Source organism: Bos grunniens, chromosome 2 (assembly GCF_055505025.1).
Source record: "Bos grunniens cultivar Pamir isolate PY7600 chromosome 2, Bosgru_T2T1.0, whole genome shotgun sequence".
Classification (NCBI taxonomy): Eukaryota; Metazoa; Chordata; class Mammalia; order Artiodactyla; family Bovidae; genus Bos; species Bos grunniens.
Window position 1 is genome coordinate 134095580 of NC_141166.1, and position 14887 is coordinate 134110466.

Here is a 14887-nt window from a genome sequence, read left to right on the forward strand (position 1 = left end):
GACACGACTGATTTACTCAACTGAACTGAACTTTTCAGGGTTTATTTTTGTTGAAATATTACCAGTTTAAATGAAGTCTAAAAATTTTTATCCTTTAAGCCCCCCATTATAGTATAATGATGTTAAATATTTCCTCTATGTTTATTGATAACTGCATAAGACAATATAATTTTTTCAACTTAGATAATTTTGTCGTTTTTGAGATTGCACCCAGGTATTGCATTTTGAACTCTTTTTTTTTTTTTTTTTTGGACTATTTTTCTTAGGGATTCTTGCCCACACTAGTAGATATAACGGTCATCAGAATTAAATTCACCCATTCCCATTCATTTTCATTTGCTAATTCCTAAAATGTCGATTTTTCATCTCCTGTTTGACCACTTCAAATTTACCTTTATTCATGAACCTAACAATCCGGGTTCCTATGCAATATTGTATTTTACAGTATTGGATTAAGTTTCACCACCAGATGCATCCACAACTGCACATTGCTTCCGCTTTGACTCAGCCTCTTCATTCCTTGTGGAGGTATTTCTCCACTCTCCTCCAGTATCATATTGGACACATACCAACCTCAGGGGTTCATTCTTCAGAGTCATATCTTTTTGCCGCCCTCCCTTTTTTTTAACTGCTGATGGGATTCTGAAAGAATGAATGATGAAGTGGTTTTCCATTCTCTTCTCCAGTGGACCATATTTTGTCAGAACTCTCCACCATAACCCATCTATCTTGGGTGGCCCTATGCAGCATGGCTCATAGTTTCATTAAGTTACACAAGGCTGTAATCCATGTGATCATTTTGGTTAGTTTTCTGTGGTTGTGGTTTTCATTCTGTCTTCCCTCTGTTGTATGAGGATAAGAGGTTTGTGCAAGCTCCTTGGTAGGAGGAACTGGCTGTGGGGAAAACTGGGTCTTGCTCTGGTGGGCAAGACCATGTTCAGTAAATCTTTAATACAATTTTCTGCTGACAGGTAGGGCTGTGTTCCCTCCCTGTAGTTTGGCCTAGGGCCAAACTATGATAGGGCTAATGGCAACCTCCTCCAAAAGAATTTATACCAGCATGCTGCACCTCCCAGGACTGCTACTGTCAGTTTCCCTTGACCAGAGGCAGGCCACTGTCAACCCACGCCTCTGCTGGAGTCTCCCAAACACTCACAGATGAGTCTGGCTCTGTCTCTTGTGGGGTCCCTGCTCCTTTCTCCTGGGTTCTGGTGCACACGTTTGTTTGTATGTGTGTGTGTGTGCGCCCTCCAAGAGTTTCTACTTCCCCAGTCCTGTGGGAATTCTGTAATAAAGTCCTGATGAACTTCCAATCAGATTCCTGAAGATCCTCAGTCTTTTTGTCAGATCCCCAGCTTGTGAAGCCTGTTGCAGGGCCTAGAACTTTCACAACAGTTTGAGAGCTTCTTTGGTATAATTGTTCTCTGGCTTGTGGATTGTCCACTGGGCAGCCTTATAGTGACTATAGACTCACAACTCAGTGTTTTTTTTTTTCATTGTTGTTTCATTAAACTGTAGATTTCTTCCTTCACATAAAGAAGCCTAGAGTTGACTGGCCAGGGCTGTGTTATAAGCTGAAGGAAGACACAAGAAACCCAGGCTCCTTCCTTCTGCTTCACTATGTTGGTTTCTGTCTTCCTTTTTCAAGGTTGCAATATGGCTGCTGGAGCTCCAACTTTATATCTGAATTCCAAAAGGGAAGTAGAGGAAGGTCAAAGAACAAAAAGACCCTCAGTTTCTTAGAAACCTCATCCAGTGGTATGCACTCACAAATCATTAGCCAGTCTTACTGCAATGTATGGGTAATTTAGTTTTGTAGCTGATCATATTAACACTGAATAAATAGGAATTTGTTCTTAAGTGTATCCATCATGATGCAATAACAGAATCACTGTGTTGTATAGAATAAGAGATTTATTGGCAGCATTAGATCATTTGAAGTTGCAGACAATAAAGTATGTAGACTTTTGCCTGTATGCCCAGTTTTGGTTCTGAGCCTAAAGCCAGCCTGGCCATCAGACAAGAAAGGTGGATGTGAGATGGGTCATTGCAATGACAAAGCAAAGCCTGTGAATTAAGCAGGAGGACAGCCTGCAAGCTATGAGAATAAAGTGGAACCTACATATGTCTCTCACTGCCTCTAACCTTAATGACATGGGTGGCATATGGGAAAAGTCAGTGCTGTTTGTCAAGGAGTGATGCATACACCTTGCCCAAAACACAGAGAAGCTGGAGGAGGCAATCTGGTGGAGCTTCAGGAGTCATAAGCTAGCAAGGTGGCCAAAAAGGCAGAGACAACACTCATGAGAACAACAGCACCAGTGTTCTATGCAGACTTCAGAGCCTAAACAATGCCTGCTGTTTCACCTCTGCCTTTTAAATCTTACACAAGTTATTTCCTGGTTAACCCTTATCCAAAACCATACAGAAAGAAATTTGGGGAAGTTAGTTCCAATTTAGCTAAGTGAACATAGTTCAAAACTACACCATCAAAATAGAAGGGATAATAGTTACTGTGTAGGCAAGGAGCTATGTCCGCCACAGGAAGATAGTAGAAGTGTAGTATCCAGGGAATGATGCTAATGAGCCAGTTCTGGGTTGTAAAGAATGACATGTTTTCAGAGGATTAGTCATTCAGGAGTGTCCAACTCTTTACAACCCCATGGACTGTAGCCCACCAGGGTCTTCTGTCCATGGAATTCTCCAGGAAAGAATACTGGAGTGGGTTACCATTCCCTTCTCTAAGGGATCTTCTGGACCCAAGGATCAAAGGTCTTTTGCATTGCAGGAGAATTCTTTACTGTCTGAGCCACTAGGGAAGCTCTTTCAGGGGAAGATTCAGAGAAATATTCTCAGATGGAAATAATAGCTTGTGGTAAAGAGGAATAAAGCAAAATCTGAGTTTTAAAGGTACTTCCATATTGCTGAACCATAGAATAAGAGTGGTTTGGGGAGAGTGAGAGGAGGAAAAGCTGAGGGCCATTTTCACCTTCTTTGTATTTACATAACCTCATAACATAAGGGAAAACATTATATTCTTAACACTCCCAAGTTTGACAGGACCTTGACCACTTTCCAAGCACGTGAGACTACAGTTGCCAGTTAGAACTGGATTCTGCTAAAATAAATAGAAGTTCAAATGGCAGAAGCTTAAATACGTTTAGTTTTATTTGTCTTATATTGCAAAACACCTGAGTGCAGTTCAGGGCAGTTATGATATCCAACCAGTGACATTGGACTCTTTCAATATTTGTGCTCTGCATGCTTTGTGTGTGTCTTAGATTGTGTACCTTGGAAATAAGCTCAGACTGAAGAAGGTTCACTGGGGAGAGTTTTGGGGAGATACAACAATAAGGTCATGAGGAAAGCAGGTCTAAGCAAAGGGAGGAGCTGAACAGCAAAAATGTTTGCAATTGATGACTCAGTCAATCCTATTAGAGTTCTGGAACTAGGATATTTTTATTCCAGATGAAGATACAGCAATGGAGTCTCCGTAACTCTGCTTTAGCCATCGCCTTCATTGGGAAGATCATTGGAAAGGTTATTGCCATCACCTTTCCCATGGAGGGCAAGGGAGATAACTCCAAGTGAGCAGTTCCTATAGGTAAAGGGAAATTCCCAACCAATGATGCAAGTGTATTCTCAGCTATTATTGGTGTGTGGATCCTCAAAAAAGTGTCTTGTCCACTACGGTTAGCAAGGTTTCATCCTCATTCATGTTACCTGAAATAGATGGGGAAACAGTGGAAACAGTGTCAGACTGTTTTTTGGGGCTCCAAAATCACTGCAGATATTGACTGCAGCCATGAAATTAAAAGACACTTACCCCTTGGAAGGAAAGTTATGACCAACATAGATAGCATATTCAAAAGCAGACATTACTTTGCCAACAAAAGTCCCTCTAGTCAAGGCTATGGTTTTTCCTGTGGTCATGTATGGATGTGAGAGTTGGGCTGTGAAGAAGGCTGAGCGCCAAAGAATTGATGCTTTTGAACTGTGGTGTTGGAGAAGACTCTTGAGAGTCCCTTGGACTGCAAGGAGATCCAACCAGTCCATCCTGAAGGAGATCAGTCCTGGGTGTTCTTTGGAAGGACTGATGCTAAAGCTGGATCTCCAGTACTTTGGCCACCTCATGTGAAGAGTTGACTCACTGGAAAAGACTCTGATGCTGGGAGGGGTTGGGGGCAGGAGGAAAAGGGGATGACAGAGGATGAGATGGCTGGATGGCATCACTGACTCGATGGACGTGAGTCTGAGTGAACTCCAGGAGTTGATGATGGACAGGGAGGCCTGGCGTGCTGCGATTCATGGGGTTGCAAAGAGTCGGACACGACTGAGCAACTGGATTGAACTGAACTGAACTGAACTGAAAGGTCACAAGGTGGCTGCTGTGCCTCCTCGCTTCACATTCCCTTCCAGGCAAGCTCTAAAGGTGCAAATGGGCAGAGAGGCTTTTTCCCAATAACCTTGCACTTTTTTTGTTAATGAATACATGTGCTTCTAAGGGATTTCTACCAACATTTCACTTGCTAGTAGGACGTTGATCTGTTATCCACCCTACAATTGGAAAATTGAGAGTTTAAAGCTAAGGATGTTGCTGAAGACTGTATGCAACATTCAAGCTCTTTAGTAAAGGAAGAAGATGGGCATTTGGAAGGAAACTAGCAGGTCTGATACTCTGATGTGATGACATTAAAAGGAATTTAGTAAATGTGCTCCCCACCCACCTTAAATTCAGGACTCAATTCATCTTACACCACCAGCATAAAGGAACCCTGGAACACAACCTTGAGGAATAATTTGTCTATGCCCATGAATGATAAAAATGTGCAAGACCTTCAGCCTAAAACTCCTCATCTGTGAATAGATTTTAGAGAAATTCTAGTACACATATGAATAAAGAAGACATGTATGGATATTCATTTCAGCATGGTTTATAACTGCAAAGCATATCTAAAATCTTAATATCAAAGGTAAAAATTGGTGAGTAATGTGAAATAAGTTCATACAATTGACAATTCAGATATTCCTTGAGGTTCCATTAAATGTTGGACTTACGTGCTTCTTTATCAAGGGCCTGAGATGTTAGCCAAGAAGACCTGGTCCATCTGTGTAGTACTGTTCTGTTACTGGTCCTGTCAATTCTTTCTGAGCCAGATTTTTTTTTTTAATTTTAAAAATTAAAGTGTCATTATAATACATATATAATCACTATGATATAAATATAATACATATTATGTGTCATCATAATACAATATTATATAAGTTCCAGGTGTACCATATAGTGATTCACAATTTTAAAATGTTATGTTCTTTTTATCAGTTCAGTTCAGTTTATTACTAAAACAGTTATATTTCCTGTGTTGTACAATATATCCTTGTAGCTTATTTATTTTATATGTAAGAGTTTGCACCTCTTAATTCTTTACCCATATATTGGCCCTCCCTTTTCTCTGTCCCCACTGGTAACCAGTAGTTTGTTCTCTATTTCTGTAGGTCTGATTCTTTTTGTTACATTCACTAGTTTGTTGTATGTTTCAGATTCCATATATAAATGATATCACGCTGTATGTCTTTTTCTGTATGACTTATTTAATCTAGTATAATGTCCTTCAAGTCCACCTATGTTTCTACAAATGCCAGTTTTTCCTTCTTTTTTTATGGCTTGGTGGTATTCTCTTGTATATATACCACATCTTATTTATCAATCCATCTGTTGATGGAGGCTTAGGTTGTTTTCATATATTGACAGTTACAAATAACACTGTTATGAACATTGCGTTGCATTTATCTTTTCCAAATAGTGTTTTTGTTTTTTGTGGATACATATTTCTGGGTCTGTTTTTACTCAATATGTTATTTTCACAGAGTTGAGGCAAATATTTGATTTGACTGAATGTATTTTGTCCTGGAAATCCCTGTCAGTGTTGAATACCAGAATATACAGCATAAAGAGCAAATGAAACAGACGTGATCCTTGGAGTCATGGCTTTCCCATCACAACTGGCAGTGGCTATAATCCTTGAGTCAGGCAGAGATCCTGTCCCACTAGTCACCATTTATTATTATTACTTGCTTTAACTGAAGCCAATTACTAGATAGTGAGAATGACTGAGGGAGCCTTATACCTTAGAACACAAAATGGAAGAAAACTGACAGCATAGTTGTCTCAAATCTCAACAGAAGTAACTTAATTAATCAATTTTATTATTTATATGCTTCTTAAGGCAAAGCCGTTAGTTTTTAAATGCTTTTTCTTGTGGATTCAAAACTATATAATCAATTAATTATATCTGACTATGGAGAAGGCAATGGCACCCCACTCCAGTACTTTTGCCTGGAAAATCCCATGGATGGAGGAGCCTGGTAGGCTGCAGTCCATGGGGTCGCTAAGAGTCAGACACCACTGAGCTACTTCACTTTCACTTTTCACTTTCATGCATTGGAGAAGGAAATGGTAACCCGCTCCAATGTTCTTGCCTGGAGAATCTCAGGGATGGAGGAGCCTGATGAGCTGCCGTCTATGGGGTCGCACAGAGTCGGACACGACTGAAGCAACTTAGCAGCAGTAGCAGCAGCATAAACTGTATAATGATATACTCATTTTTTCTTTATAAATAAGCAGTTCTCCAATAAATGGCCTATTCTGTATAAATAGAAGTATTCTTACTTGTTATTTCTGATGGTTTAAAGTTCAATTCATCAAGACTGAATTGACATGTAGAATACAAAACATCAAATGCTACCAGAATATGAGCTGACTGACCTCTTACTAGAGATGGTAGAGAATAAAATGGGAATTGTCACAAACTCCCAAACAAACAAAAACAAGCAAAGCAGCCACAGTGCAATGAGACCTCATTTATTTCTTCAGGAAGAAACTGAGAAAAAAATGAAAGAGTCAAGAACAGGCATCTAAGCTGTCAAAAATACCTGCTATTTGCTATGAAGAAATGCTCATGCCTCTTTCAGATTCTCTTTACTCTTATTTTAGAAATAAACTTAACAACTGGTTATGGGAGCACTTATCCCACACTATTCATCTTTACCTGGTGGACTCTCTTGACTCACTTCACCCTGGAGGAAATAGCCTTCCCATGCTCTCAGGAGAAATATTTTCTCCTTAGGAGTTAAGGTCAGTGCTCAAGGGTTCACCTTTGGATGTCTTGGTCAGGTGATGATCCCAGGCACACCTGCAGTGGGGAGACCACATGTGGGAGCAGATCATCACCTATATAGACTCAATCCTCCACTCCTACTATTTCCAACTCATCCTTCAAGAACTGGTTCTGACCTTTCCTCTGCAGAGGGAAGGTGAGGTCTTACTGCCTTCTGTGGGAGTACCAGACCAGAGATCATCAGTGACCAGCTCTTTCCTTCATGGCAGCAGAAAAGACCACCTACATGCACTCTGCCAAACAAGACAGCCAACACCTCATTCCTTGGGTTTTACTGAAGGAAAACAGTTATCAAAAACATTGGAAATATTGGCTTTCAGGTGGTATAACTAAGATGAAATCCCATGGGAATGGAAAGCAGGATCAGCTTCTCCCGTCTTGCTCAGAGTCACAGTGCGAAGTAAATTTTTTTCAGTCATAGGGGGCAGAGGTGAAAGAGAAGACAGGAGATTCAGTGAAGAAAAACACACATCAGCTCATTGGGAAGTTCACTCAGCATCCAGTCTTTTGCCAAAGCAATTTAGGCCAATAGGGTGGTCGCCAGGCTTGTGTCCCTTTATGAGGATGAGACCAACCAGAAGCAATGTCATTCCAGCTGTGTGAGTGGGCGTATGTGTGTAAGCATCTGAGTATGCCTGTGCACACCTGGAAAGTCAGAAAGCAAAGGCATGGCCTTGTTGGACATGCATAAAGTTACAGACTAGCATCTTAGATACCATATTGCTTCATGAACAATCAGGACATTTCTTAACCTCAGGGTATGATTTGGAGTATGGCCATAGGAATTACTGTGCAGCAGTAGCTCTATCAATAGTGGCTCTGGGAATAGAGTTATTTTCTAAAGAAATGGACTATGTTAAAGTTTTTGCTTTTGTTTTTCCTAAACACTAATAGGTATAATAGTGAGGTAAGGCCCAAAGGGACAAGAATTCCTTGGCACAGACAGAAATCCCACTCAATTAATGACAATTCTGGACAGTTTCTCATGATACCATTTTTTCTCCACATTTTTGACTCAATTTTCAGATGATAGCTGCTGTCCCACTCTTACCACCTACAAGTCAGTGGAGAATCACACATGCATCAATGAATAGAGTAACTAATACCCCACTTCTGGATTTGTGATCTTTGGGTCATCTAATCTGGATGTAAGAGCATTTATTTTCAGTCTTCAGAGATTCAGGAACACAAACAGTGGTAATAAGAACATTCCTTGAGCACTTTGTCCATCCCCAGTTTAGTTTCTAGCACCCTTGGTATCAATAGACCTTCCCAAAGGACTGTGAACCAGGCATGTTGATGGAGAATCTCTACTACCAAACAACATACAACCTGGAACAGGTCACGTAGCTATGCAGAAATTGTTACGGTACTGTGTCAGCTCACCTTTCAGTGTTGTTAAGAAGTGAGAAACGGCCTTTGTCACTGTAGGTCCTGTATCTGACTCATTTATGTCCTGTTAAGCTGCCAGCGTGAGGCAGGCACAAAACACTCAGCTGTCAGGAGAGGATGTATCTTTATCCTTTATAACTTTATCTCTTTATTCTCACCTCTCTTCTTGACGTGGTCTGGCCCACCCCTGCAGAAACACTCATGAGAAGAGTGGAGTCCTCTAGTGCACAAAGACTCTCTTCCAGAGAGGAGAATGACCCTGTACTCAGAGAAATAGTGGATGGAAGCCTCTCAAATTTTGAGAAAAAAAGGGCATAAACTACAGATTCATGAATCTGGTTAACCACAAACAGAATTAAAGAAACTCACATCTAAAATATGACACAAATGAGCTTACCTATGAGAAGAAAGAGATTCACTGACACAGAACACAGACTTATGGTTTCCAAGGGGCAGGTGGGTCAGGGAGGGATGGACTGAGAGTGGGATTAACAGATGCAAACTATTATATATAGTATAGATAAACAACAGGATCCTACTGTACAGGACAGGGAACTAATTATATTCAGTATCTTGTGATAAAACATAATAGAAAAGAACATGAAAAAGAATGTGTATACACACACACACACACACACACACACATATATATATATATAGCTGAGTCACTTTGCTGTATAGTACAAATTAACACATTTTAAATCAATCATATTTCAATAAAATAAATTTAAAAAATAAAGAAGTCCAAATCAAGATAAATCATAAAGTTCCAAAAATTAAAACTAAGGAAAAATTATTTAAACTTGCGAGAGAAAAAAGTACAATTAATTCATAAGAGAAAAGCAATATTATTCATGACTATAGAGTCAAAAATTCTTTTTTTTTTTACTTTTATTTAATTTTTAAACTTTACATAATTGTATTAGTTTTGCCAAATATCAAAATGAATCCACCACAGGTATACATGTGTAAATTCTTAACAAAATAAAAAAAGCAACAGTTTTTAAAAATTACTCACTGTGGTAAAGTATAGTTTATTCCAGGAATGCAAGGCATAAAATATTTGAAATTAGCATATTGAAAAGCAGAGACATTACTTTGCCAACAAAGGTTCCTCTAGTCAAGACTATGGTTTTTCCTGTGGTCATGTATGGATGTGAGAGTTGGACTGTGAAGAAGGCTGAGTGCTGAAGAATTGCTGCTTTTGAGCTGTGGTGTTGGAAAAGACTCTTGAGAGTCCCTTGGACTGCAAGGAGTTCCAATCAGTCCATTCTGAAGGAGATCAGCCCTGGGATTTCTTTGGAAGGAATGATGCTGAAGCTGAAAGTCCAGTACTTTGGCCACCTCATGCGAAGAGTTGCCTCATTGGAAAAGACTCTGATGCTGGGAGGGATTGGGGGCAGGAGGAGAAGGGGACGACAGAGGATGAGATGGCTGGATGGCATCACTGACTCGATGGACATGAGTCTGAGTGAACTCCAGGAGTTGGTGATGGACAGGGAGGCCTGGCGTGCTGCGATTCATGGGGTCGTGAAGAGTCAGACACAACTGAGCGACTGAACTGAACATTAACAAACTAAAGAATAAAAACCATATAATATTAATTGATGCAGAAAAAGCATTTGGCAAAATGTAACATTCATGATAAAAATTCTCCGAAAATAGGAATAAATGAAAATGTCCCCAATTTGTTAAACAACATGTACAATCTATTGCTATCATTATACATAATGCTAAAAGACTGAACAAAGTAAAGATGTCTACTCTCTTCACTCTTATTCAGTGCAGTGTGTCGTTTCAGAGAGTGTGAGAAAGCAACACATGAAAACAAAAAACCAACAGATCGCAAAGGAATAAATAAAATTACCACTACTTGCAGTTGCTGGGACTGTGTACATAAAAAATCCCAAGGAATCTGCCCAAAACTCCTAGAATTATGAAGTGATTCCAGTGAAGCTGCAGTTTATTAGATCAACATAAAAATTAACTGTACATACATACATACATATTAGTAATGAACAATGGAGACTGAAATTAAATTTCAAAAAAATAAAATTTTAAAATCACTTAAAATATAAAATGTATTGGCATAAATTTAACAAAGCAAGTGGAGTACTTGTATGCTGACAACTACAAAATGTTGACTCAATGACTCAATGAGGATCTAAATAAAAGGAGAGCTATACAGTGATCATGAATTAGCAGACAGCATATCAAAGGTGTTAGTTCTCCCAATACACAAGGTAAAAGCAATTCCTTATCAAAATCCCTGTAAGATATTTCTGTCCATACAGACAAAATTATTCTAAAATTTATATTAAAAGACAAAAGAATTAAAATAGCTAAACAAATTTTGAAATAAAAACAAAATGGAAGGAATCAGCCTACCTGCTGTCAAGAATTATTATTTGGTATAAAATCAAAACTGTGATATTGACAGAGGAATAGCCATACAGAGATTAATATCTGATTCAAGTGTGCTTTAAAAGGGTGCTACTGGGACTTCCCTGGGGGTCCAGTGGTTAAGACTCCATGCTTCCACTGAGAGGAACATGGATTTGATCCCTGGTTATGAAGCTAAGATCCGACATGTTGCTCAATGTGGCCAAAAATTAATAGTAGTTTTTATTTTTATTTTTATTATTTTATTTTATTTTGTTTTTAAACTTTACATAATTGTATTAGTTTTGCCAAATAGTAGTTTTTAAAAGGTGCTACTTAGTTTCCAAATATTGTACAATTTTGAACTATCTTTCAGTTATTGATTTCTAGTTTAATTCCACTGTGATCTGAGTACATACTTTGTCTGATTTTTATTCTTTTAAATGTTGATATATGGTTTAGGACCTTGATGAGGTACATCATGGGATACATCTTAGTCGATGTTTCATATAAGCCTGAAAATCATATGTTTTCATATAAGCCTGAATTTCACATATTTCATATGTGCTTTCTGCTGTTTTCATATGGAATATTTTATAAATGTCAATTATATAGTGCTGATTTATAATGCTGTTCAGGTTTTGTTAGTTTATATCTATCTTTCTATATAAAGTTAGAAAACAAATTCAGTGGAGGAAAACTAGCCCTTTTGTTTTGGGGTGGGGGGGGCTCTTCCAGAGCTGAGAATGAGCTCTTGTCTAATGCTCAGAAATGAATTGTCCAAGGAGACATACATGCTGACAAAGCAAGAGACTTTACTGGCAAGAGGCGCCCAGGTGAAGAGCAAGAAGGTAAGGGAATCCTGGAGGACTACTCTGCCACATGGCTTGAAGTTTTGGGTTTTATGGTGATGATATTAGTTTCCAGATTGTCTCTGGCCAATCATTGCTCGGCCAAGATGGATTCCCATGAGGAGAATTCTGGGAAGTTGGTAGGACATATGGCATCTCCTTCTGACCTTTCTCAAATTATTGTGGCTGGTGGTGGCTTGTTAGTTCTGTGCTCCTTACCAGGATCTCCCATTGTAAAATAACTCAAGCATATGGTTACTATGGTGCCTGGCCAGGGTGGGCTGTTTCTGTCAGTGTTTCCCCTAACATTTTTGACAAATGTAAATAAGGCAACATGCCATCATAGGCAAAGAAAAGTGAACCTCCCCAACTTAAATTTTATGCCTTGTATAAAATGTTATTAAATGTATCACGGATTTGAATATAAAATTTAAACTATAACTATATTAGAAAAAATATGCAAAAATCTTGGCACTTATGGCTGAGCAAAGAGATCTCTCATTTGACAGAAAAAATACAATCCCCCATGGCTGATTCATGTCAATGCATGGCAAAAACCACTGCAATATTGTAAAGTAATTAGCCTCCAATTAAAATAAATTAATTAATTTAAAAACCACAATCCATTAAAGGGAAAATAATAAATCAGATCTCTTCAAAATTAAATATTTTGGCCTGTGGAAAATCCTTTTAAGAAAATGAAAAGACAAACTATTAACCAAGATAAAATATTGGTAAACCACATATGATCATATAAGCAACTAGAACCTAGAATCTATTGAATATATACATCAAACTCAACTCAGTTAGAAAAATTGACAAAAACACCATGAAAAAATGTTTTATCATTGAGGCTATACAGATGAAAAATAAGCACATTAAAATATATTTATGTTCATTAGTCATCAGGAAAATACAAATTAAAACCACAACAGGATATCAAAGAACACTTAATAAAATGTCTAAAATACAAAATAGTGACAAATAAAATGGCAAAAATAAAAAGAAACTGGATCACTGACATGGTGTTTGTAGGAATATAAAGTGATCCAGTCACTTGAAAACTGTTTAGGAGTTTCATGAAAATGACTGACTATGCAGCTACCATATGACTCACCAAGTTCACCGAGAAAATTCCCAAAGAAATAAATTCCAAGAGAAATAAAGAATTAACATCTACATTACAATCTGTACACAAATGCTTACAGCAGCTTTATTTGTTAAAATGAAAAACTGGAAACAACCTAGTAGCCATTCTTCAGGTAAATCAACTATTTTATATATATATATATATATATATATATATATATATATATATATATATAGTACACTACAGTTATATAGTTACATACATATGTATTATGTGGTTAACAATGAAAATAAAAAGACTACTGAAGCCCTCAACCTGATGATTATCTAAAGAATTACGCTGAATGAATAAAAGCCAGTCTCAAAAGAATACATTCTGTATGATGCCATTTAAATAGCATCTTTGAAATGAGAAAATTATAGAAATGGAGATGAGGATTAATGAGGTAGCAGAAGCAGGAGGAAAGTAGGTGTGGCTGTTAAAAGGCAGGCAAAATATAGTGTCTTTGTGAGACTTTATTAAAATATTCTGTATCATGACTGTATTAATGTCAATATCCTAGTTGCTATAATTAACTATAGTTTTTTGAGGTGTTATTACAAGAGAAGTTGGGTAAGAGGAATATAGGACCTCTATATTATTAATGTTTCAACTGTTAGTGAATTTACAATTACCCACAAATGCAAAGCTCAATAAAAGAAGTTCTCCATACCGGTCATCTCATCTACACAGTTTTAGTAGTGGTGGTGATGGTGTTCATGGCTGTGGTGATTGCTGGTAGTAGTGGTAATTGCTGGTTAGTATGGTAGATTGTGGCAGTGTTGGTGGTATTGAAGGTGTTGGTGTGAAAATGAAAGAGGTGGGAGCAATGATGATAATGATGATGATCATGATGATCATGGTGTTAGTGATAGCAGTGGCAGTGCTTGTAGCACCAATATTGTTGTTGGTGGCAGTATTAGCAGTGGTATTGGCAATGTTGGTCTTAGTAAGAGTTTTGGTGGGAGAGATAATAGTCCAGAGCTGTGGTTGCTTTGGGTATTGGTCATGGTGATGTTGGTGGGAGTGGTGGTTGTGGTGAGAATAGAAGGAGTGAGGATGCAGATGAGCTAGGAAACAACTTAGGACTAGGTTCTTATGCCTGAATATGGTTACAGAATGAATACTGGAAGACTGAAATGTATGTACACATTCTTAGGAAGTGTCCAAAAAGGGTCAAAGTGAAGGGAGGAAATAGCAAAGATCAACAATTTCAACAATATTCTCCTTAAAGCTGTCATATTCCTGAAGACATCAAACTTTCAGTTTGCTTTATCTGTTTCCATATCTGCCCTTGACTCAGGATGTGACCTTTAGCAAATGATTTCAGCTCATTGCCTACATGTTTTCATTCACCAGATTTAAACATCAGACTCACTAATGATTCTCCTGAAAAGAATGACTGTTATTTGAGAACTCGTGCACTCAAAAGAGCTGAAAAGGCACACACCATGATTATCAGGATGAAATACAAAGGGACTTCTCTAGTGGAAAATCACAGCTGAGAGCAGATGTGAGATGAAGATTCCAAGGCTGCTGGAAAGGAGATATACTGAGGGACTAGACTGCAGGAAGAAAATAGTAAAGCTTGAAAGTTCTTGATCACTTTATGATTAAAAGTGAGAGAAAAAGAGATGAAACAGATTGGATTGGTATGATTATAAGAATCCTTGGAAGAAGACAAATCCAGAGTTGCCTGTTATTTAACAGTTGCCTATTATTTAAAAAATATATAGATTGGTAGTTTGGGATTGACATGTACAAACTACTATATTTAAAATAAATAATTAACAAGGACCTACCGTATAGCACAAGATCAGTGCTCAATACTCTATAATAACTTAAATGAAAAAAGAATTTGGAAAAAAAATAAGTACATGACATATATAACTGAATCAGTTTGCTGTACACCTGAAATTAACACAACATTGTTAATCAATTTTGCTTCAATAAAA